The sequence below is a fragment of the Manacus vitellinus genome, unplaced genomic scaffold, assembly GCF_001715985.3.
Source record: "Manacus vitellinus isolate BGI_N305 unplaced genomic scaffold, ASM171598v3 scaffold_22_pilon, whole genome shotgun sequence".
Classification (NCBI taxonomy): Eukaryota; Metazoa; Chordata; class Aves; order Passeriformes; family Pipridae; genus Manacus; species Manacus vitellinus.
This window is the reverse complement of record NW_021939632.1, coordinates 2,112,529-2,138,408: the sequence shown is the minus strand read 5'-3', so window position 1 is coordinate 2,138,408 and position 25,880 is coordinate 2,112,529. Positions and strand designations below refer to the sequence as shown.

The 25,880-nt window shown below is 40.4% G+C and overlaps 1 long non-coding RNA gene across 1 annotated transcript in view; it reads right to left on the bottom strand.

Annotated features, from left to right (window-relative positions):
* The window catches only part of LOC108639645, a 28,730-nt gene extending 3,503 nt beyond the window's left edge, over positions 1–25,227 (bottom strand). The window contains exons 1-2 of the long non-coding RNA XR_001920641.1: positions 25,156–25,227; positions 13,674–13,856 (exon numbers count right to left, since the gene is read on the bottom strand). This is a non-coding gene — a long non-coding RNA (uncharacterized LOC108639645). The remainder of the gene's footprint in view (positions 1–13,673; positions 13,857–25,155) is intronic.
* Between the last annotated feature and the right edge of the window lie 653 nt (positions 25,228–25,880).

Here is a 25,880-nt window from a genome sequence, read left to right as displayed (position 1 = left end):
CAGGGGTTTCATCCCCAGCATGAAGGGTGAGAGACTGGGCTGACAGCCCTGGTACTTTAGGACATCTTTGCCAACATCCTCATTTGTGCAGAGGATTTATCTGAGCCAAAATGTAAAGCACAGAAAAAGAGAAAATGTTTTACATGCTTTTAAACACAGGGACTGCTGGTACTGTCACTGCCTGTGTTTGCCTAGAAACAACGCACCCGTCTGAGTAATTTATTTTCAGTGTATAATCTTTGATGGCTGAAGAGCCTAAAAGCTGTTCAATACATTTGGAAATGACTGCAGCTATAAGGTGAGAGAGCAGTATTTAATATCTATTTTGAAACCCATACTGGAGGCACCTGATAAACTGCCAGAAGATGGGGTTTGTAACACACACAAAGCTAAAATTTGAAGGACTAACAAACACTGAAGCCACTCATAGGGGGATATAAAATGCTGCGAAGTCTGGGCTCAATTTATTTTGCCCTTATAAAATGCAGTTGTCTGAGTTGTTTTAATATCGTGGGTCAGTAAGTGGAGACTGAAAATTTCACAAGAGTGTGCAGTTTTGAGTGGATCCTCTTTTGAAAATATTGCAGAATATGGGGCACCTGTGATCTGATTCAGCCCATCATGAGCAAGAGCAGGAAACACCAAAGGAGCAAAGGTAATGGCAAACGAGGAACTAAATTTTTTTAAGCCTCAAAATAGTCTGGTTATGGTTGAAGCCTTGGCCAGTGTTGCCAACACTTCTTGTTCTCTTATTCACTATCCCTCTTTGGAAACAGGGAGAGAAAGGCTTAAAATGATAACATTTAAAAAGGGCATCAGTACACACGCAAAAAAAAGCTTAATAAATGCCATTTTCACAGTTACCTTTGCATTGATAGGGTGGATACTACATCAAGTATAAGACCAGGAATAAACAAATAACTAGTAGGGTGATATGGGAAAAAGATAAATTAACTCTTAAATCTGGAGCTACAGTATCTGTATGGTCTTAAAGCTTGGTGGTGCTGTCTCACTAGGTCCCTTAGTATAGAATACAGGAGCATGGAATTAACCCTGTAACAGGCAGCCACTGGGTGGCAAAGAAAAAAACCTTTCTGCAATCAGGTCTGAAAAACTAAAGTGCTCGGACAGTCTGATTTTGGGGACATTTTTCCACCATAAGAAATCCCCTCCTGGGCTAAGTGGAACCTGATGAAGCTGGTGCCACAGGTGAAGTGCAGGGCTATCCTCTGTTCCTTGGGCCCTGGGGAATAGGGACCCTCATGAGTGGGAGGTCTCTCTGGCTTTCCTCCACCTGCAAAATGGCACGGAATGTATTTTCTTACTAATCCCCAAGTTCTTGTGAGTCTTGTCAGTAAAATGCATCAGAGTCTCCAGCAGAAGGACCTTTGTAGATTTTCAATCTCCGTTTATCCCAAGGCTATGCCCCCATGGGTTCCCTGAGGGCTGAGGGTGGCCCAAAATGATCAGTGCTAAAATGTTATCTCAACAGGTGTTACCAGGAACCACACAGACACCTCTGGACCAGAACTTGGCGTTTTTTACAGTGACAATCTTGAGCAGCAGAAAGGAAAGGCATAGTGAAGAAGTATGCAATCAAACTACAGCTTGAGCTTAACCCAAAGCTCTGAAGTAAAGGAGAGGCTCACCCACCAATGGGCAGAGGCTAAAGGTAGGTATAAGATTATGATAGGTGTGGAAACAAATGGAACTATGTCTCAGCTATCCAAAGAATAATGAAGGAAAGAGTGTAAGTTTGTTTTATACTTGATAAGAAAGACCAGGACATAGAGATGGGCATCTACAAATCAAAGGCAATTATTTTACTGTGACGGAAATAAGAAGTGAGACTTTTATTGTTGCAGCACAGCCCAGGCTATAGTTAATTGCCTTGGGAAGAATCTTTATGGTGTCAAGGTAGACTTGGCAAGCTCTGTCCTTTTGCGTGTGAAATCAGCTGCACAGCAGTGTGTTCAATTTCCAGCCTGGTGTTGCTGACACACACAAACAGGACTTCTCTGGATGAGGTATCATCTAACCCCATGACCAGGGACTATCTGAGTCCAGAACGACTTACATTAAACCAGTCCCACCAACACGTTCACCCACGTCAGTTGCTGCCATTGGTGTCCATAGGAGACTATCCATAAAATTCACCATGCATACAAGCACTTGTAACATCCTTTATTAATATGAACAGCTGCAAAATTCAGACAGAAGAAGCAAATGGGTGACAGGCAAGAGGAAAAAGGAAATTACGATAGCAACCAGACAGTGTAAGGACTAGCAATGTGCCTAGCTGATGGTATTGCACCCATAGTTTTTAAAATGTGTAATGAGAGATAAATAAACTGATAAATAAAATGGATCTCAAAAGGCCACATGGGAAAGATGCACAGTCTTGATTACCTAATTACGGAAGGAATATTGCAGAAATGGAAATAGTACAACAAAGTCCCATAATGACTTCGAGATTGGAGGCTCCAAAATGGTTAGTGAAACTAGGTCTGTATCCCTCGCAAAGAGAAAAGATTAAGAGGGGACCTCGCTGAGCTGCAGAGGGCTCTGGGGGGAACCGCAGGGAGCAGTGCTGCAGTTATTAGAGCTAATGTCAAATATGAGGATGAGGGACACGGCTCCAGCGAGGTCTTGCACTGTACAAATGTAATACATTTTTTTTTCCAGAGGGTATATATTATAAGCTACCAGATGCTGCTCTAGAAGCGACCGATCTGACCAGATTTCAAATAGAGAAAGAAGCATATGGAGAGAGAGCGGCAGAAAAAGAGTATATTATGGAGAACAACTGTTAACTGGAGGAAAGGATAGGCCTAGCTGGGCTTCCTGGCCTCCTGCCATCTTAAGATTTTCTTATGTCCCTATGTAATCTTCTGACTTTTGATTTAGATGTTTCCTAAAAATGCGGCCCAGTGGTTGGTACATACTAGGCATTAGCCCAAGAAAAGAATGAAAAAAAAATATGCACTGTATCTCATTAAAGAATTTTTGAAGGGAGACTTTGAGGCGCCATTTGCTTCTTGTTACTCATCTTTGCAAATGTCTCTTGTCTTCCCAGGCTCTGCCCTGATGTGTTAGCGTTAGCAGCCTGTGGATTTCTGAGCCGCGCTGAAACGGGAACTCAGAGCGGCCAACCTAAGTCGGTCAGGCAGAGACGGCAGCGCAAAGCAAAGGAGGAAGACAAAAATAAGATCGAGTGAAGTAAACCATACAGGATCTTTTCGTGCACATAAACAGTATCAGGTGAAAAAATGTTGTCTGGTAATGGCTTTTCAGGCTGCTGTTGGGAATAAGGATCACTCTTATATTTGAAATATTTACGGTTCAATTAACAGCATTTGTTTCCATGAAATATTTTAAAAGAGAACAGTATTTATCTTTAATTATTTTTCATTTTCTTTGACAAAAGATTCCAATATAGATATTGCTGTAGGCACAGGGGGCACTGAACATCAAGAAGTGGATTCTGTAAACAATTTTTCTCAAAGCACTAGAAAGTTTAAATATTAATTTGGCCATAATTGGCAGAGAAGCAATTAAAAAAGCTACCAAGCTGACTTTCTCCCTCCTTTACTTTCTCCTCCCTTTTCATTTAACCACAGTATAGAGAGTAGATGTAAAACAATAGGACCCTGAGCTGTACAGCATTCTAAGCCTAGCTTGCCTTAAAGCTACAATATGGATTTAATTTATATGCAAATGTAAGCAATAAAAAGCCAGACACTGTAGAAATTATAGTATTTTTCATAGATGCTTCAGCACTGGCACACAAGCCAGCACTCATTTCAAACAAGGAACTAATTATTACTGGTCACTAAGCTACCTTTTTCTTTTAATATCTCTCTCTTTCTTCCTCTGACCCCCCCCTTTTTTTTTAACAATGAGTAAATTATTTTCTTGAGTGAGGAGGGAGGGGGGGGAGAGAGAGAGAAAGAAACTGGAATATTGGGGGTGAGTGAATGAAAACAGCCAGAAATATCTCCTGTGAGATTCAACATCAGGATAATTTCACAGTCTCGCTTTTTGACTGCTGTGTCCTGAAGCTGACCAGCACCATGCAAGGCTGATCAAAGGCCATCGGAAACATCAAGTAAGCCTAAATGGGGCTAAAGTATGCTAATAGAGAAGCTAAATGTACTTTAATCCTGTTATAATACAAGGTAACTTAGAGGCAGTGAAGGGCCTTGTTGCTTTTCCCTACTGGGTCCAGGACCCCTGCAAATCTTGAATAGAAGTTGCTTCCTATTCTTTGCCGGCCGGGGTATGGCTTTCTCAGATGCACACACAGTCCCCTCCTCCTCCGTTTACTAAGTGTCAACAGTCGGCTGAGCAAGACTTCTCTGCTCCTTAGATCAGCACCCTGTGACCTTCCACATTTAAGCACAGACCATTAAGCTAAGCTTTCCAGCTGTTGCCTGAATTATGAGGGATTTTTTTTTTTTTCAGAGGAGGGCAGAGCTTAGAGGAACACTAGGCAACAGTTTTATATTATGGACCTGCTGCCACCCAACTTGCTATGCAGAGCAATGTGCTTTCCGCAGGGCTGCGGCAGACGGGTGACATTGGCTGAAAACAGGGGGCTGCTTTGAAGTGATTCAGACCCAGGGCTGTCCGGCTTTGGCATCATTGTGCTCGCTCGGGGAAACATAATCTAATTTTAGGAAGAGGAGGAAACAAAGTAAACATGACTGAACTGCTCTGCACTGCATGTACCGGCTGGGACAGCATCCCCAGGAATACGTGTGCTCCCCGGGCAACTTTCTTCTTCATTTTCCTTCTTCTTTTTTAGACACCGATTTCGGTGCATCCTACTGAACAGAGGAAAAAAAGAGTGGTAGTTCCGCCCATGAAATGATATGCTTTAGTGGATGCCCCAAACTAACTACTGCTTGCAAACCCCAGATTAAAAAGGAGACTGGTGTAACTTTAAAGCCAGCCAACTGCCTTAGTGACTGTATCAGAAGATTAAAAACAAAGGTTTCATTGAAGCACTGCCTCCCACTATGCAGCTGAAAGTCTCATAGCTGAGGCAAATGGTCCTAAATATCTTTCTCTTAAGTACAAATTACATACTGGATATATTAAGTTGTAATGGTGCATTTTTCAAGAGTCACTTTACTTGTGTGAGAGCACCAGTAAAGACTCAAAAAATGCTGACTGTATGGCACATGGAAACAAAAAGGAATCTGCCTTTCACATAAAATGTTTTGTTTGCATCAAATCCTCTTTTTCCTCCATCTCTCCCCATCCCCCAACTAAGCCTGGAATTTCAAATGCCAGAACCAGTATGTACAGTAAGTCCTTTTGAAATCTGTGGCAGAGAAATAGTATCCTGGCCTAGCAAACTATTATCTGCACTTACATTCCTAAGCCTTACCCCTCTGTGTTAGTGCTCATAGGAGCCCTTTAGATCAGCTGAAAAGTAACTGAATAAAGATGCTCCAGAAAATGTCTTTTTAATGTGGAATTATCTTTCATTTACATAGGCAACCTCCCTTAACTCAGCACGTGCTATAAGGCTTCATGTAATAGAAACATTCATATAAAACTTAATGATTAGCATTCATTCTGCTCCCAAATGATCAATAAAACGCTAAGTTAACACACAACGTGAAAAGAAGTCTATAAGAATGCATAAACTTGCAGTACTGTGTGGGATGTAGGTAAATAATGACTGTGGAGCAGAAGAAGAGAGCAGTGCCCCACTTGTGAAATGGGCAGTGGTGCCATGGTTGTCCCTGCCTGTGGCTTCGTTCCCAGCTGGCCTCGGAATGTCTTATGTCTCACATGCACTGCCATGCCTGCAAACATCCATGTGCACAGGCACACATACACTGCTACAGCAGATAAAAAAAGGACCAAGCAGACAAAAACAAATAAAAAACTGTCTATAACATCTTCTCTTTGCATTTTCTGTGAAGGACCACTTGTGATGTGATTTCTCTACAAAAATAATTTGCAACTACTAAATAAGACAGAGGTAGCATAGATGGGAGCTATGGATAAAAGTTAAACTCATGGAGTGGTACACTTTTGCCCAGATACCTTTACATCAGTCTTGCACAAATGATTTTGAAGGCCTTATTCCGACAAACAAATTGTGTAGATTTTGAAAGAATATGTTTGGACAGTATAGAGTTAATATTAGAAAAATGTTTCTGTCAAGGACATGCTTAGCTTCTGCTGAAATATTTCAGTTCTAATCTGCTCCTATTTAGCCCCTCTAGGAATAACTTTCTCATTTTTAGGTGTTTATCTACCTATCTATTCAACATCCAAAAGTAATATTGTCTGTCTTTCCCTTACAAGATTAACTGAATTGCTGTTGTGTTTTAATTATCAACAAATTTTGAAATGAAAAGCATTTGCAAGACTCTTGCCAGTTCAGCTGCAATTTTCTGGATTTGTTTTTAATTAACAGAAGTCCTTCCCTACACATATGAAGCTTGACAAAAATCTTTTTGTTCTTACAAACACCCGTACACTTGTTTTGCTGCTCAATATTTTTCCACGTCTATTTCTCCATCACTTTTTTAAAAATAAAAATTTTAAAAAATTCAATGACCAACTGAGAGTGGGCAGTTTCAGTCCACAAGAGCTCCAGAGATAGTCTTTGAAATTATTAGAAGGCACCTAGTTCAGATATATTGAATGAAAAGATGTAAGAGATTTCCCCCCTAAATTTCCATCTAAATTTATGGGTTAATTTTTTTTCAGGTGTTCATAATTTACAAGATAATGATAACTTGAGGTCATATTTGACTGCTTAAATATGTTTCTACTCAAGTTCAAACACTTTATTTATTATTTTTATTAATTTAATTTCTAAAATATCAGAATCTCTATTGCCACCCCAAGAAACCACTACAGCATGAATAAAAGAAGTCAAAAAGCCCAGCCAAACATGAGCTATATGTTAACAGTGATGATAAATTAACATGCATATTTTGTTTCACTGTTCTGCAGTTTTGTGATTTTTTGCATCATCTATGTTTATCAAGAAAATGTTTTTATTTCTTCATCAAGCATTTACAATTTTGTCGAGATAGACATTTAATATTTCATGTAGTTATTTCCAGACTTGGCAGTTAATGTCTCTTTCCCATATAGAGAATTGTTGGAGGTTCTGGCAAGGGCAAAAGCCACTGGAAGGCAAAGTGAACAGAACTGAGTGATGGGAATTGTTAGACAACATAGCAAAGCTCAGTTATTAGTTACCTGTTAAACTATCTGCACTTTATTAACAGAGATGAGGTAGGTGCACTGCCCACACAATCTAATCGATAGGTAATACATAAAGCACACTCTGTGCAGCAGATACTGTACTTACTGACTGCCAAGTTTTCCCCATGCTAAATGTTTTCATTTTGAAAAATAATTTAAAATATAAAGAAGAGCTGAGATGAGGTTGTGCCAAAAATCCCCTTTTATATGTTGTGAAGTACAGTGTACAAATCCGAGTTTTGATTTCAAACATTTTGCCCCACCAAATTTCCTAGACTAGTTTTGAGCTTATTTGGCTTTCCTGTCTCCAAGAAGATGAGGCTGAAAGGCTGGCAATGTCTCCTCCTCTTCTAGTACCCAGAATTGAACAGACTCAACATGGCTGCAGAAATGCAGTTCTGCATGCTGTGGTTCGTGGGATTTTGTAAGCTTTATTAAGATGTCCCTCTTCTGAAATTAAAAACAAAGGAGAAGGAAACCACCCAGTCACACTAGGTGAGTTTGCTTACCCGTGTTCTGAACTGAGAGCTAAGCTGCAATATTTACAGTTTAGATGTGTGGCATATTCTGGGATGAAGTCAGAGCTGACTTTTTTTCTGAATCATGCTTGGCCCCAAGCCTGAGATAAAGAAAGAGTCAATATATATTTGCCTGTGGAGTAGATAATTAGAACAACTAATCTGAGAACCAGGACAAGCTGTGAGACCATGAGCTGATTCAGGCACACCCTCTACTAACTTAAATTTTGATCAATGTTTAAAACACCCTGGGAAGGACTGGGGTGATGAGGCCCAGTGGCTGAGATTCAGGTTCACCGTCTGCGCCCCTGTTGCTGTGACATGCGGTCAGACCTCGGGCAACGCGTTTTCCTCTTGTCTCTGAAACAGGCCAATGATATGCACTGCCTTGTTGAGCTTTGTGGTTACAAGCAACATGTTGTGAATGAAATGTTAAGTACATCTCAAAGTCAGCCAAGACAAGAATTGCATTTTTCTTCCTAATATCTATTAGCTCAGAGCAACGGAAGAACCCCACTTGCTACCAGCTCACTCTCCTTGTTTGGAGTTGTGGAGCTAGCCTGATCATATCCACTAGATATTTGCTTTCAGGGTCGCATGAAAGAGGTGCAAAAGAAAGATCTTTTGTGGGGATGACATGCTTGGAAATATACTTGTCCAAAACAAACAGTGCTTGTTCTTTCTTCAGCTAATTCACTGAAAAGATATTATTTTAGTCAAGAAAACGGTATCAATTCTCTTCCTTTTAGGCAGGATGGTGGCAGGTTTCCCATGTAGATTTGTTGAAGGTATAATTTTGACAGGAGCATCTGGCTCCTTTGTGAGCTTCACAAGCAATTGTGTGGCAGTAGCTTTGGGTCGGCCTCTGGTTGAGCCATGTGGGCAGCCCTTTGACATGTCTGTGCTGCTTTTCCTGTTCCACTCGGTTTTGTTTTGACTCTCTTTTGAGCTTCCTAAATATGCAGCCTTGCTCTGCAGATTCCCTGGGACAGTTTCATTCAAGGTCCCTGACAAGGACTGTGGTTTTGCCAGGACTCAAGGATCCATTCTCACACTGATGCTGTGTGTTACATTAGCCGACAGCTGCTTTTGGCAAGGTTTTTTTTTTAGAAATCCTCTTAGAGAAGGGAAAAGAGTGATCTCTGGATAGCAGAGCTTTCAATTCTCAAAATAAACCATGCCAGGTTGTTTAAGAATTTAAAAGCACTTGTGAGCGTCCCTGGTGCAGTAACGTGTAGTGTGGTCCTTCTGCCCTCTTCAAATATATGATGCCTGGCTTTTATTTTCTAGGTATATTTACAGTAAAAAAAAAAAAAAGACCTGAATTTCTTTTCTTACTTCCCTGTGTACAGTGATGTGAAAATATCCTTTTAGCCTGATTTACATGAATGCAACCACAGCACCCAGATTGTGCCAGCTTGCTGCATTTGGCAAGCAATACAAAGGTTTAGGATACCTTGACTTCTGCTTCCCAGATCCTCTGAACAGTTTGGGCACCATGCTCCAGACACATACTGTTGTGCCTACCACTGTGAGTGACTGGGAAGTGACCACCAGCTGTGCTGCTGCTGGGTTTGTCCACCCACGAGTGGTGCGAGCGAGGAGATGGGTAGGTAGGAAAGATGCAGGTGGGAAGGCACGGACTCCCAAGCTCAGTTCTCTCTTAGCCCATCCTTAGGCTGCTTGAAGAAGCTCACCTATGTTGCACACATTGGTGATGTAGCAAAGAGGGTCCCTGTCTCCTCCTGGTGAACCATCCCTTGGGGCCAGCAGTGAGGATGCCTGTGTAGCTCCATCACTTACCACAAAAAGCCAGCTGGGGCATGAGCCCAGGTGATGGCTGTGCTGTGAGCAGTTCATCATGGTGATGTGTGCGGTACCATACAGACTGAAATCACCAAAAGATTGTTCAGGAGAGATCTCTGGCTAAAAGAGCATATAGTGAGCAGGGAGGATGGAATAATTTGTAACCGGTTGTTTGGACAAATTTGATGTCACTGACAACAGTTCACAAATCAGGAAGCTGTTTCAGAACTAAGTAGTTCATGTTTATTAAAATTAGGTAAAAGCTTGGCTAAAATCAGTGTTTAAAGAGGAGCACATGACTGAAGCATATTTAAAGAGACTGTCTCAAGTCCGTGGCATTACTGCATTGAGTGTGCTGGCTTTCTTTGGCATGAAAAGACATGGAGACACAATACAAATACAGAAAGAGAGGGTGTGCACGTGATAAGATGGAGGGAGAAACCTGTGTCTCTAGCAAAATTACAGCAGCATCAGAAACACCAAAAAGCATTATAGTACCATTGAGAAATCCAAAATAATGCACCAGGGATGGTGACAGCCCAAGAACAGTATATCTGATTTTGCAATGCCAGTGGAAAGGAAGAACAAAGCAACTGGTTCATTTGCAGCTAACAAGTTGAAGGAAGAGCTTTTACTGGAGTCTTTCCATGGGATGATAGATCCCCCAAAGTGCTTTATCAATTAGGCATCTCTAAAGTCATCACAGCTGTTTCTTTACAGAGTGGAGCCACTGCTGGAGCATGATACGTGCAGCAGAGTGTGTCAGCATGCCCGGCAATGGAAATGTTATCAGGCAAATAGAGATGATCCCCCATTCCTTGCTTCCCTCCCACCAGCACAGAGTTTGGTTTCACATTGCTTTTGCTTTCTAAATTGATCTAACTAATGTAATCAGACAGAAACACCCTGTTCCAATGTCACTAATGCCTTCCAAACTAGAAGGCCTAATTAAGGTCACTAATTTCATTGACTAAGACAATTTCTTGGGAAAAATCTAAGTGGATACTAGAATAGGTCATAACATTACATAAAACAATTAGCAGAGAAAGTGAAAGAAAATAGCCAGGTCAACTGGAAAAAAAGACTTTGGGACTTCAAAATTTGCAGACAGCAAAAACATAATCATAAATGCTGAAGAGTGAAGTGAAAACAGAGAAGGCCTATTCCCAGGACTGAAACTTTTGCCAGACTCAGAACTCATAGACAAATCAAAGGTTCGCCCAAAGACAATACTTCATGGCAAAATGAATAAATGTGGTGTTGCTCATTTTTTTGCTGTTTTGGAGCCTACCTCTGGTTGCTGGAAGACAAAGCAGATCAAAGAAGAAATAGTCCTGATCTGTATTAATGGGCCACAATGGAGGAGGCACGCAGTCAGTCCCTAAGCCTATTCACTTGCCTCAAGATGTGGCTTGCAAAAGGAAGGAGATGAAACCTAGGGTGGGATCTCTGGGGTTGCTGTTAAAACACCATAAAGCTCTATGTCCAGAGGCAAAGTAAAAGTCAGATGAATGCTTCATATCTGCTGTTGAATTATTTTGGTTAGGGTCAGCTGGGAATATCATCTTCACCTTTGCAAAAACAGCAGCTATCTCAATACAAAGCTACCAAGAAGTCATGCTGGGATAAAAAAGATTAAAAATAAGCAGAAGTTTCAGCAGTAGAAAGAGCTCTCCTTAAGAATACCTCAGGCACATTAATCTCAATAGAGAGGTAGTGACTGAAGTGGCTGTGCTGTAGTTAGGGTTATTTGAGTAACATTAGGTTATTTGAGGGCTGCTTCTTGAACTGCTGCTGCATGTGGTTTATGTCTGGTAGTTCATGGCAATGCAGGAGAATCAGCTGAAGCATGAACTCCCTTAAGCACGTCCAGTCTGCCTTGGCCCCTGGCAGAGGTAGGAGATGTAGGTGCAGGAGATCTCCAGGAATGTTTGCTGACCTGAGAGGAACAAATGTGCCAGCCCTAAGAAGGTCCCATGGGAGTCCATCTGGTACTGACTGCCTAATTTGGAGAGGCAAAAAAATGTGTGAGACTTGAGTCCCACTAGTTGAAAACCTTCACTGGGACACACAGAAATAAAGACAAGCACAGGGCAAGATATGCAAGAGGACATCAGGTACATCTAATAATTTCTGTAATGCATACATCTCTCACAGTATCATGTCTCAAAAATACTAAGGGTGTAATGCATCTTCGTTGTCTACTATTTAGCAGCAGCATTTATATTGATAAGAAAAATGCATACTAGGGTTTGAACAACATCAGTTTGAGATAAAGAGACTGAAAGAAATGCAAAAACTAGACCATATCACAGACACAGCTTCATCTTTGCCCCACATACAAGACCAAGTATTGAACAACAAACTAACACTAACATTCACCATCATGGTGAAATTTATGGATGCAAATAAACTGAAGAACAGGTAGTAAAATGCCTGCTAGCGAGAGCGGAGGTGACCCAAACCACAGATGACTTTTGGCCACCAGGAGGATTTCATAGCATGATTGACCACACTTGGAGTTTGCTTCCAGACAGTTTATAGCCACCAAAGTACATTATATTTCAATCCCCTAATTTGCCCAAGTTAGTCAGGTTGCAAAACCATAAATTGAATCTCTGGACATTTGCAATGAAATCTGTCCTCTCTCTGAACTCAAAAAGCAAATCTCTGACATATCATATTACAGCCAGCTTTGAGATAGATATCTGTTTAGTATAGAATACTGAATAGCCAGGACATCCTGAATTTATGTTAGTGGTAAACTGGATAATTTAATTTTCTTCTTTTGGTGTGTAACTTTGGCCATTTCACAAGGTTTTCACACTAGTGCTGAAGTTAGAAATCCAGTACAGACAACAGTGTCCAGGTCAGTATCAGGTAGATTTTCTCAAAATACACCTACTTAGGCATAGTAGGAATGGTTTCCAGGGATAATGAGCAGTACATTCCATGGCCCTAATTTTATGAAGAAAGTTAATGCCAGAGCTGTGTTGATATTGAGGAGTTTTTGCAAGAATGGGGTATTGTGAATAACTCCATGACTTACGTTTTAACTGAATGTATAGGCAGCTTGCTCTTGGAAGAAATGCTTGTGAATTAGTGTTTGAGCAGTTATTTTATGAAATTTTGTATTCTTTGCATGAAGATCACTAATTCGTGATCTTTTGCTCTAATAATGTCATGTCACCTAAACTAATGAAAGCATTACCAGAAACACCACTTCCATCTATATAACGCAGGACAAGAGTTCTCTCTATTGCCAAAAGGATATTCAAAGGGATATACCCACATGTCTCAGGTCTTGTGACTATCTGGACTTTACACATTTCAATATAACTTTTTAATAACCTACTGCAATCTTAGTATTTCTTCAGCTTTCACTAAACTCTAGCATACTCCAAATAACATAGAACTCTATTTCCACCATAAAGCACCCTAAAATGTGAGCTTATTTTTATCTTCAAAGCATCTTCAAAGATGTTTTGAAGCATTCATCTTGTAACCATTACTGACCCTTTTTTTCAATTATGTCATAAGAAAAACTTCTGAGAGCACTTAAAAGTATCTTCAGATTTTTTAGATGCTCTTGTACCCACAAGACCTAGCTAAGAACAGTCTCAGAATCTCAGTATGTATCAGTAGCTTTATTTTGCATTAAGATTTTTCACCAGTCAATCAGTCAGTCTGGTAAGTGAAAATGTGCTGCTTTGCATGCGTGAACATAGACATGATTTTTAGCAAATCTGAGATCACTCTTGCCAATAGCCCCGTTAAATTGTTTTTATCAGTCTGGTTGACTGGAATGTTCGAGTATTTACAATAGACTCAAGAGTATTAGGCTGAAAGTCTGTCTAATGTACTACCAAATTAGACATGGCTAAACAGTTGTGCAGTAATTTTCAGCTGCTTACTCCAAAATAAAAAAATTAAAGTGTGATGAAAAACTCTTAAAAAACATATTTTAATTAAGAATCTAGCATTTTCTCCTGCCTTTTTCTTCCTGACAGTGTTCTGATAAAACAGAACCAATTTGTAAGCCCTGTGCTCATCCTAAATCTTCCCTTTCTCTGGAGGCTGAGCCGCTTTCGGTAACCTAGTACTTACTGAGGAATATAAGCATGTAGCTAGGGTATTCCTGTGGCTTGCTGCTGTTCTGCAGTGGTGGCTTGTTCATGGCTCATCCATCCCGTTGGTGTTGAAGGCACACATCTGGTCCTGCACACTGCGTTTGTCATTTATCCTCCTGTAACAGGATGTTTCCCAGAAGCAACAGAGGAAAAAGTTAAGCTGGAATGGGGAAAACAATTAAACACATGATTTAATTTGTTAGGAAAAAACCCCTTAACAGCATTTAAACAGGAAAAGATAAAGGATGGTTAAGTAGCACATTGCAAGTGATTGAAACTGGAGGAAAAAAGGACTGATCAAGTGTACTTTTTGGTCAAATGATTCAAGAAAAGACTGAGTCAGGAGTGGGGTTTGACTTCTGGAATTTGTTGGGTCTACCACTAGGGCTTGTCTACACAGGACAGCTGGAAATTAAGAAAAGGTCTAACCGAAAAGATGAAAAGTTATTTGGGATTCTCTCTGTATATGTATCTATATTTTTATATATGTGTGTGTATATATATACATACACACACATATAGTTATGATCCCTTCTGGAATAAGTAATCTCTTTTTTCCTTCAATCTAGAGTAAAATAGGAGGAAAAGCCCTCTTATTTCAGCCCAGGAGAAATAGTATGCTATTGTCCCAAAACATCCTCATTTGCACCCTCAGGTGCACAGAGGTAAATCTGTTCTGCAGCTGGTCACACTGTAGGTGTCACAGCTACATGTGGTTTCCATCATCTGAGATATTGCTGCAATTAGTAGTGTAAATTAGAGTGGCTTTTAATCTCCTCCTCTGCCTTTATTTTGAGTTACATTCTCTTTTGTTTCCACCTAAGTTTCATCTTTGAGCCCTGATTCACACTCATATAGGAAATGTCAGCTATTGTCTTGTAAGCTCGGTTTGCAGACTGGGATAAGGGTTTGGAAGAAGGAGACTTCCAGAAGACTGCAAGACCTTGCTGTAACACCACTTTGTCAGGTGAGTACACTTACACTTTGTTGGTGTTTGATGAGAGAGGAGGAAGGATCGTGTCTACTTTTGAGTATTACCTGGCCATGGGCCAGTTTCCCAGATCTTGGCAGGAGGAGCCCAGCTTCTGATCAGTTTGACTCTTGCAGCCATTTCTCACAGTGATTACATGTTGAGCCCAGACTGAAAAGGAAACAGCTTTTAGGAGGGGCTGCCCTTGCTCAGCGAGCAGTGGCTGTGCAGGAGCTGGGTGTGAGCACCTCGGGCAGCTCTTCGTGCAGAGCAGCATCGCACCACTCAGTTGCATCTTGCATCAGTTTGCAATTAGCTTGCATCATTTCACTCATCCATATTGCTTAGCTTGAGATCTGGCATGGCAGGACACTGTTCCTTTTCTTAGTTCTCCTTGCAGCAGCTGCTCGGGAAGCACTTGAGCTGGAGCTCCTGCAGTGCAAGGATGGGAGCTTTTCCTTGTTTTCTATGGAGTCGGGACTTTCCTCTGCCTGATGCCTGGGTGTTGGGGCTTGCTAACAGACTCAGAGCACTGAGCCTCCCCATTGATGTGGTGGGTGGGGGAAGAGGTGCGTGGGAGTTGCCTAGTATTTTTGTGCTGCAGGTGGTGCTTTAGTTTGGGTGGCATTTGCCCTCTGTTTGTTTTCAGGCTTGTTCTTTTGTGTACATCAGATCTTCATGAAAGGGTGCAGTGCTCTCAAGTGGAGCAAGCAAAAGAAACATAAACATGGACATACAAGTAGAAAGAAATACGGGCAGGTGCTGAGGCCTGAAGCCATCAGTGTTTTGCTCTGCTGATTTGCTCTGCTGGGGGAACAGGCACCTCCTGAGAGAGAAGACCTCACCAGTCCTACTGCAGTTCTCAGCCCTGTGGCTTCCTCTCCTTCTACACTCTCCATCCATGCCCGCAGTCAGCTGCTGGAGCACACACCAGGCTTCCCCAATCCGTTCTGATGCTGACCATGGAGTGCGAATCTTACAGACCTCATCTGAATCCAGCACTGCAGCTTTCTCCACTGGTTTTGCCATCATCTTAGCAAGAGATAAAGCTGAATAATCCCCTAGGTGACACCACCCCACATATAAGGAGCACCCCAACTACTTGTTGAGATGGGTGCTAGCCAGAATATGATATAGATTGATTTAGGTATGCTTTGTGTAAATACAAGTCATTAGGCTCAATACGGGATGAAATTTTATGGCCTGACTCATGTTGGAGGTTGGGACCACATGATTTAATGGTTCCTTCTGGCTTTGAAATCCATGTGCAGCAAAAAATGCTTACACTAATCTTAGCAATGTTATGTTTTTCTTTCTATTGTGCTGATACTGTAGGTGTTTGTGTTACAGAGATATTGGAAGACTCTGCCCTGAAGGACATGTGCATCTGTAGAAACTGAACTTCGGACTCTGCTGCCTTTAGTGGAGTCTTTAAATGGCTTTAGCAGTTTACAGAATTCAAGTTTTCTCTCTGCTTATTGATGCAAATATCTGCAACAACCATGCTGAGTTCATCCAGTCTGGGGCTAGGAACAGCCTCATGGAACTCATATGTCCAGTCATAAGTGAGTTAATAGACTTTTGCTAACTTGTAGGAGTTAAAAATGTAGAGGAAAAAGAAAACAACACCCTCAAATTGCAAGATATATAAAACTAATTAATAACTTTAGGGAAATGGAAGAGCCATGAGAAGAAAAACAAGCTAAATTAGTCATATGATTTATTTGTTGTGAATGATTCACTTCATTACTGGCTGCTTCCTCCACAGGCCATAGAAGCTAATATATAAACTGATAGAGGAAAGGTGAGATCGATAGAGAACAACCTCTCCCTCCTCTCCAGGGAAAATAGGTCACCTGTCCCTGCTATGCTGCTTTCTGGGCACAGAACACATCTCAATAGACTGAGCATTCATTTACAGCTAATGAAGTTTGTGTTTTTCAGGGCAAAATTTTCCTGAGGAGTGTTTCCCTTTTTTTCCATCAGCTCTGGAAAAACTGTGCTCACAGTTTGGCTGGCTCCCTTCCCCCATCCTGGTAGCTCATTGTTTGCAGATGATGGCTGTTTGCTGGCCTATGCAAAAAAAAAAAAGAGATTTTTTTGGTCTAAATGCAGTATCCTTTAAACTGTTGGTGCTGGGGAGGAAAGACCCTCAGGATTTGCTCAGCATGGGACTGGCTGCTTGCTCTTCAGGTGAACCAGGATGGAGTGAACCTCTGGGTCCAGGGTGTGACTGAGTGGCAGGGGTGCAGGGTGCTTGGTATGTGCACTGGTGCTCCTCATGTTGCCATAGTTACTTACACCCCATGGCCATGAGATGTGGGTTTTTTTCCTTTCTCCACATCCCACGCCAGCCCTGGTGCCACCCCAGGCACTGGGAAGCCCAGCTGCGGCCCTGCCTGCACAGGAGGGTACTGATCTGCAGAAAGTTGCAACTCTGAGAAACATTCTGAGGCCCCTTTTAGCTTCTAATAAGCAATGCTATTATCTGTGGTGATGTCTCTGCTGAATTTTCTTGTACCCGGCACAACCCACTGTTTATCATGTGACTGTAAACTGCTGCTGAAGCTTCATAAATGGTTTTTGCTCATTGCACAAACTGGAGCTGAACAGCTGGAAACTGTATTGCAAGCACGGCCCGAGCTGAGCCTACACAGAAATTACACACAAAACTTCTGTGGATGGTATTTATTAGAGAGCTGGTGGAGAGGAGTTGCCAGCTCTGGATGCCGAATGCATTCAAAATTTGGGAGTGTGGGGTTTACTTGCCAGTTCATCTTTAATTAATTACAGAGGACAATTAGGGGAAAAGGCTGCTGCTGGACTACCTGACTCATAGGGCAGTTAATGTGCTAATGGAGATGTTTGCTTCTGTGCTGATGGGCTGAGCTGTTCCCCCGCCATGACTCTTCCATGGCCCATGGAGGTCAGGCCCCTGTGTCCAGCTTTTAGCACACAAGACAAAAACTCCCAACAAAACCCCACGAATGGGGACATCAGCCAGCAGCCATTTCAAGTAGGGAGCTGAGGAATGTATGGGGTTGGGGATGGCATGCTCCTGGCCGTGCTTCCTCCGTGCACCCCAAAAGGAGTTTTGCAGTTGTGTACTCCTGGTATATTTGGTTGTAGGTAAATGTCAGCCTTTATGCTTCTGCTCACTTGATGGTTTCTGAGCAATATACATAAAAATAAATAAAATAAAAGAGTGCAAAACAGCTTAGTGTATAATTATATTAAGTGGTTGGGAATAAAGAGCTCTGGTTTTGCAGATTTAAGACCTTTTTGAAAAAAAGAATTTCAAAGATCCCGTTTTAAAAAAGAAGGAAAGAATAAAAGGAAGGAAACATTACAATCATTTTTTAGATTACAAAGGCTTTCCAGGCAGCTCTGGTGTATATATGCAACATAGAGTCTCACAGTTTCTGGAGAAACCAAAGACCTCACTCAACATGAAGTCAGAAGAGAGTGTATTGTGTGAAAACATTGGTCATGAGGTCAGATCTTCAGTGCCAATGTTGTGCAAGTACAACTGCATTTGATGGCCACACCTCTGCTACTAGAGAACATTTGTCACCCTTGAGCCGTGTTTCATGTTGAGTTTGGTTCAGGATAGATGTTCTAAAGCCTGCTGCTGAAATTCAGGAGAAAGGAGTAATCCGTTAAAAGGAGCTTGAATCATGCTCAACTTGAATGAGATCCAGACCAAAATGAACAACCTAACCACCATCTTTTGTGAAAATTTAAAATCAGAGCCGTGCCTGAATTTTGTGGACAACATTACATTCACACTTAAAAGATTTCTGCAAATCTCCCAAAATGTACTTCAGAAATCTGTGTGTTTAAACATAATCTCTTCATTCAACTTTGCTTTTAACTGCAAAGAAATAAGCAAACCAAAGGCAGAACCCACAATGCACATTAGGATTTGGTTTGCTTCAGTTTAACCCAATTCTTACTATGTAGTTAAACAAAACAGATGGCAGTTACCAGGTGCACTGAGCCCAAATACACCACATGAGTGGATCAGCACAGCTCATAGCCAGCTCTTGAAGTCCCCAAGCCCCTACTTGCTACCACACAGTGACCTAGTCCAAGTGTGTACCATAGTATTGAGTCTCCTCAGGCTTGAGGGGGAAGAGGGAAAAGCAGAAAAATAGTTAACGTACATGGTTTTTTCCTCTCATTTTTTTCTATCCTTTCTTTAAACCCTGATGTAGAATAAGTTACCTGGACAGAATACAAATATACAGTTATAATACATGACAATGCAGCAAAATCCTGGACTCTGTCAATTACTGTGGTACTGTATATTTTTATTTTATTCCTTTGGGGAAATATATCATTCAAGCAAAAAAATCATTTGGACAATGCAACTACACGGAGAATATCCAATGCATGAAGACACCTTTGCAGTGAACTGCACACAAAGTGATATGGAAAATGGTATGAAACTGTGGGAAAACTTCCCAGTCTAATTGGTGACACAGTGCTGCCAAATGAGTGTCTCTCTAGAACACACTTGTTGGCATAAGTCACCTTCAGAGATCCCTGCTGATACTTGAACTTACAAGGGACGCAGCTGACTTTTTTGTAGTAGCAGTACTCCGAAGCAGTGGAAAAAATCCATCACAGCAGCCAAATTGAGTTGGGCAGCAGAAACCTTAGCACCTAGGAGGAGGAGCAGCTTGGGAATGTATGGGGCAGGGCTGAAAACCACCTCCAAATTATTTTGTTCAAGACTAGAAGACCTGCCCACTAACATGTGTGAGACAGACTTGGGTAGATCAGAGTGAACTGTTTTTGAAAGGAGGATATGAGCCAAAAAAATGTATTTTGGTTACCTGGCACTGACTTCAAAATTAAGATGGAATTATTTTGAATTGTGTGGCTGGAGATTTTTGAGTGAGTTGGCAGAGAAAAAAGAAGAAGCAAATAATCAGGGGGTGGTTTATCAGGTTGGGGTTTTATACTCATTACCTAAATGCAGAGTCAGGGAAGGGAGACCTCAATTCCCTCCTCTCCCTGTGGGAACATGGACCTCTGAGCTTTGCTCCTGGTGGACATTCTGAGCCCAAAGGCTGCTCTCATGGACCACTTCCCATATGGGTCTGCTTTGCATAAGTAATTAAACATCTCTGGATGCAGGGAGCTGCATGGGGGCCTTATGCAGCCTCTACACTGTGAACAGGTCAGTCTACAAGATGGGACTTTCATCTTGTGGATGAGATTTGTTTTGAATTGAATGCTGAGCCAGTGTTACTCAATATGGGAAAATTCCCAAGTAGTGGGATATTAGGCTTGAGGTTTTCAGTTGGGGTGGATGACACTTTTCTTCTTGAGCTGATACTGCCAAGAAAGGATCAGTCAATTTCCATAACTCCTTTAACAATTTTGCCCTTCCATCTCCATTTACCTTCATATCTTTTTAATAAAAAATAGGGACTGCAATAACTTTTGCATCAAGAGATATGCATGAATTGTGAATTACTGACTTTAATATAACACGATTGTCTGAGTCTATCCAAGCTTTTAGAACTTGGTACACAGGTCTGTATACAACATGTCAGTTATTTTGCCCTTTCAGTATCTCCTTTTTTTTTTTCTGGCTTGTACAATATATTATTAAAAAATTTAAATGAAATTAATCTTTTTTCAGGCAGTAAATGAAATAAAGATCACTCTGGAGAAAACGTTGTGCTTTATTTTAACTACAAAATAAATCATAATGGAGATGACATGTTTTCAGGCATGTAGACCAATCAGTGTATATAAAAATGCACTCAATCTTTTAGTTGTATCTAGGCTTTGAGTAGTGGTATCTCTAATAGCAATCAAAATGTTTCCACGCTCAGAAAAGCTTTCACCTTTTAAAAAATATTTTTCTTTGAAAATCTAGGTGACCAGCTAAGCTGCATCCTCGGATAACTGAAGAAAATAAGCGGCAGTGGCAGGGTCTGCCTGCCGGAGAAACAGGCTGTGGGTGAGGGTCGGGGCTGGGCAGCTCTTTGCAGAGGGAGGACTCGGAGGTAAAGTTTCCCTTGTCTCCTTTGCATATTCATGTGATGGACCTGACTGTTAAATCACAGTTTTGCTTTGCTTTCTTAGCAGATTCCACTGGGTTAATTATGTGGGAAAATTGATAGCAGCGTATATAGCATATATCCAACTCTTCTCTTGTAATAAATTAAAAATTCCTTTAAAATTCCCATTATTTTGTCATTTTCAAAAAAAGACTCAAAAGTAAATGTTGATTTTAATATGGCTGTGATGATTGTCTGAAAAGTTTAGTGGATAGAATACCAACATATCTTTCGATGAATACTTATGAGCTATTGATTAAAAAAAGAAGTTGCAGAGCTTGTGGTGCAAGATATGCCTTGTATTTGGGAAACTGTATAGACATCTTTATATTAAATGTATTCACAGCACCTCAAAAGATCATGCTGGAACTGTAAATTGTAACCCTCTAGCAAAAGTTTAATGTTTATTTAAAGGGGGCAGCTTTCTATTACATTGTTTGAACAGATCTCCTCAGACAATGATCATAACCTCATTCCCTTCTCCTTCACACTCAGGTTATGATATCTATACTCTTCTTATCGCATATGACTTCACTTTTATGAGCTGTCTCTGGCTCTCACCTGATTTTATGCTTGAAGTCAAGAGGGATAACGTGAAACCCCGAACAAAATGACAGCCTCAGATTTTTGAGAACTACTTGCAATGGTCAGATGTTTGAGCTCGGGCAGGGAGATGGGATTTTTATTTGATGCCGCCCCGGCGGATGGAGGAGGGAGCTGGGAGGTCCCCGCTCAGTGTCAGCACTGCCCCGCGTTGTGCCCTGGAACTGGTGCGGGGGGACAGGGCTCGGGTGCCCCGCGTACGGGGCTCCTGTGACCTTTGTTCTGGGGATGGGATGGCCCTGCACTGTGCACAGCCTGGTGCTGTGCCGCTGCTAGGCTGGGTCTGACTCCTGAGCGAGCGAACAGTCCCATCTCAAGCTCGTCTCGCTGCAGCTCAGGCAGCCCCACGTGCTGCCGGAGAGAACTGCGCTCGATACAATGCTGCCTATATACATAAAGAGGCATATTTTTTGCGGGCAGACATATCAGTCCATGCTGATTTTTCATGCACAGTTTAGAATCTTTGCTTTTGAGAATGAGACTTGTGGCTCCCTAATGTAAACATACAGAGTTTTTCACTCTAGATCTAAAAGCAGACATTTTTCAAAATATCATTAGTCAGAAAAGCTTCATTCCAGATTTACATGTCAGGGTTTTTTTTTTATTTTTAATTGTCGTTGACAATGTCTTTCAGATCTGTTATTACCTATAATTTCAGCATTTTGTGGAAAGGAGTCTGAAATCTGCGTGTAACCTGTATATATTATCAAAGACAAGCCCACCAAAATAATTCAGCAAAAAGTTCAGATATTAAGTTGGTCTGAATAGCTGCTCCAGCCTGTGTAAAACAGCTGCTATCCACTATATGACTAAGAACAAAAAAATGTCTTCACCATCGTGATAAACAAATTTTAATACCCAAGCTTCTAAAAATCAATAATGCTACCCTTGAAAAATGTTTAGAAATATATAAGCAGGTTTTTATAGAATGCATATTTGGACAAGAAGAAATGCCTCAGCAAGGAGGTAAAAAAGATCTCAGTCTGTACATCTTTGTGTGTATGGGAAAGGCACGTAGGATCTGGTTCCCAAGCCCAGCAATTCCCTCTCACTCACTGCATTTGGTGAACCTGCAAGGGCAGCAATAACAATCCTGTACTACAGAGATTTCAAATCCTCTTCTATCTAGGTTCTCGTGCTGTGCTCTCATCACTGGGGTTTTGCACCTAGGAAGGGCTAATAGGTACTAATTATGATTATAGCAGCAGCTATTTTTGCTATACTTAGTGTGGTCCCATATGCTTAGGATTCTAGAAGACAAAGGGGACAAATTGAATGATTTTGGATGTGAAATTCATTTGCAGTGCTTTAATTCCTTAATCTAAGACTAAAGAGTGCATTGGATATGCTGGCCTAAGAGTGAATATGCACTGAGCCTCCTGGGGATTTTGTCTAATGTGAACTAGCCCCAAAACCTCACAAAATAGTAGAAATAAGATTTGTATTTTCTCCCCTCTCCCCCCCCTTTTTTTTTTCCCCAACAGAGTAAAATATAATTTTGCTATATTTGTAAATCCATTCTCTAAATGTAAGGAACTGAAGTGCATGTGTGATGTTATTGCAGATTTGAAAAATGCACACACTAATGAGAAATGAAATTCTCCTCTGAAATGATTCCACTGATTTCAGTGGAGTTAGGCCAGCGGGGAATTTGATTCCTAACAAACTTGTTCAAATTGTACTGAAGTTTCACGCTGGAAATATTCATGAAATATTCATATTCATGAACATCTAGAATGCTTTACAAACGAAAAATTTATTAATTTGATTAAAATGCTTATATACTGTGCTTTCAGTATATATCTTTTCAAATGTTCTATAAAGAATTTAGTATAAATTCCTGAAAATTCTTTGGCAATTGTCTAAAGATATACAAATAAAGTAATACTGCTAGAAGTATAAAAAGAAATTAATTGAAAGTCTAGAATTAATGTGACTAATTCCAAATTAAGGCATACTTTTAAAAATATTTTGCCAGGAAAAAAATAAGCTAAGGTTCCATACTTGTGCACAGTTTCAATTTTTTTTTCTCTCTCTCTTTTTTTTCTTTTGCTGCAGGCTCAAGCATAATCTTATAATACCAATAAATAAAAAATATGCATTGAGGGAATCAATATACTGATTGTATGATTTTTTTTTTAAACAAGGTTCATTTTGTGGTGGCAGATTAATTTGTGTTTTTGCTTAACATAAAATTGTCTTTAGCCTTAATTTAAAAGTAAATTGCTCCTCTAAGACTTTTGATTTTTTTTTTAAATAATTAACACAGAAAAAAGAGCTTCAAAACAGTTAAATTAATTTAACAACAATAGCCTTTTGAGGTATAAATACAACCGTTTGCTCAATTCAAGCAATAAAATTAACAATAAGCGCACAACGTGAAATAGATTTTAGTGTATATCTCAGCCGGGGACACACCATCCTCACTGCAGCAGGAAAGCGCTTCCACTTTCAAAGACTAACTAAATCCCAGGAATATTCAGGTTTCCTCAAAAGCCTGTATTACTGAGTAATAATTTAAATTACAAGTAGCTATTAAAAAATAGAAAATTCAATGTGGAGAATCCTCCACTTAGGCAGGAGAGGAACAGATTTTTAAAATTTCCTTTCCTAAAACAGGTTTTGTTATTTATTTATCCTTCCCCTCGTCCCCTGCATAGTGTTCCTACGGAATATATGCATCACAGCTACTTAAAAGTTCGACAGTAGGAGCACAAATGTCAACTAAAGGACATTATTCAGCACAAAACATCTGCACCAAGATGTGAAATCATGGTAATACTATAAGGAATAAGCTGAGCAAAAAGTCCTGTGTCTAATATTGTTACACAATTTTATATGATAAATAACCAGAACAAATGCTCGTCAGAATTATGTTTTTGTTCTATCTTATTCTGCAAAACTAACTTGTGAATGACCCCAAAGATAGATGATTTGTTAATTTGCAGATGTCTCTCCACTTTCTTCCCTGTCTCTGGCTGTTTCAGGAGATTACGCATTTACTAACTGTATGTGCATGTATAAAATATCTCTCTCTTAGGCATTTCTCAATCACTCATCGTACCATGTTTAAGTGCTAAATATATGTATTAGGCACACACATGCCCACCCACAAATGTGAGATACATATACATATCTGCTAGCTAGACATTCAATTAAATATGTATTGTAAAAGGCATAAGTGATTTCAAAGATTTGAAGACAACCGTGATGACAGTATATATTACTGTTAAATTCACCAAGGCACATCTGCAAAACAGACTGGGGACTTATCTGTAAATCTTTTCTAGGAAGCTAAAGGTAAACATTATTTGTTTGCCAGAACAGTGTGGAAAAAATATTTATGATTTCAAGAAACAGTTAGTGAAACATTTGCTAAGGGAGTAGCAGTACATTTACTTTTTAAATGAATTCATCTCAAGTAATCAGGACTTCGTTAAATGGACTAATGCCACTGAACATTGCAGTCTGTCATTTGGGGTGTGAACACTGGCACTCAGAGGATACCTTTTAAGCACAATACATTTATGAACTCATTTCTTTTTCCCTGAGGATTAAAAAAATAATTTTTATGCACAGTATCAGTGGCCTTCTTTAATAATTTCCTCACTGCTGCAACTTACCTTTAGAAAGGATGGAGAGTTTAGCCTCACATGGTAAAAGTTTTAGCCCTGGGGGGTTTATTATAGCAATATTCCTTTTCAATGCACTGTCCACCATAACGAGTCTTAACATCTCCTCACCAGGCAGACAAGCAGAGAAGCACGAAAATGAAACAAGCTATGTTTAGCAGAATTTTTACATACCATAACCTCTTTACCATGGTCAGGGAAGGCTGGAATTTTCAAGATGATCTCTTATGGCACAAATCCATTGCAGGACAGAGCTGATTTACAGCTTAACACCATTCTCCACTCTTCACTGAGAGTAAGTTAAATGACCCAAGAATAACATTAATATGTACTGTAACTAGATAGAATGGTGGTCTAAAGGGTGGTCTAAGGCATTAGCTTTCACCCAAGGAAACTCAAGCTCATATATTGCCCAGAAATACTAATAAGGGTCAAGTATCATTACTATTTTAAGAGGTTGACAATGCAGTGAGTTATGGGGTATGATAGCAAAGCAGGGCTCTACTCCTGCCTTCTATCAGCCCTCTTGTCTCCCCACCGCAATGTTTTGAACAAATCTTGGCTAAATTCAGACTCAATATTTTGCGCACTCTTTTGTGGCTAACCTGGCTTAAAAATACCTACTGAACAATTTTTTTTTTGGCTTGGTTGGGCCAATATGTTTAACCTCAACTGAGTCCTCATAGCAAACTTTTTTTTCCTTTTCTCCCTTTCATTGGGAAAGTAATTAAGGATTAAAAAAACCCCACACAAAACCAACTTAGAAGGAGCTGAAGCCGTAATTTTAAAATCAAGTTAGAAGGGGCACTAAAATATTTCCCCAGTAACAAGAAAGATCTGACAAAACAATAAATAGAAAAGTAAGATGTTGAAATTATTTTAAGACAGATGCCTTTTTA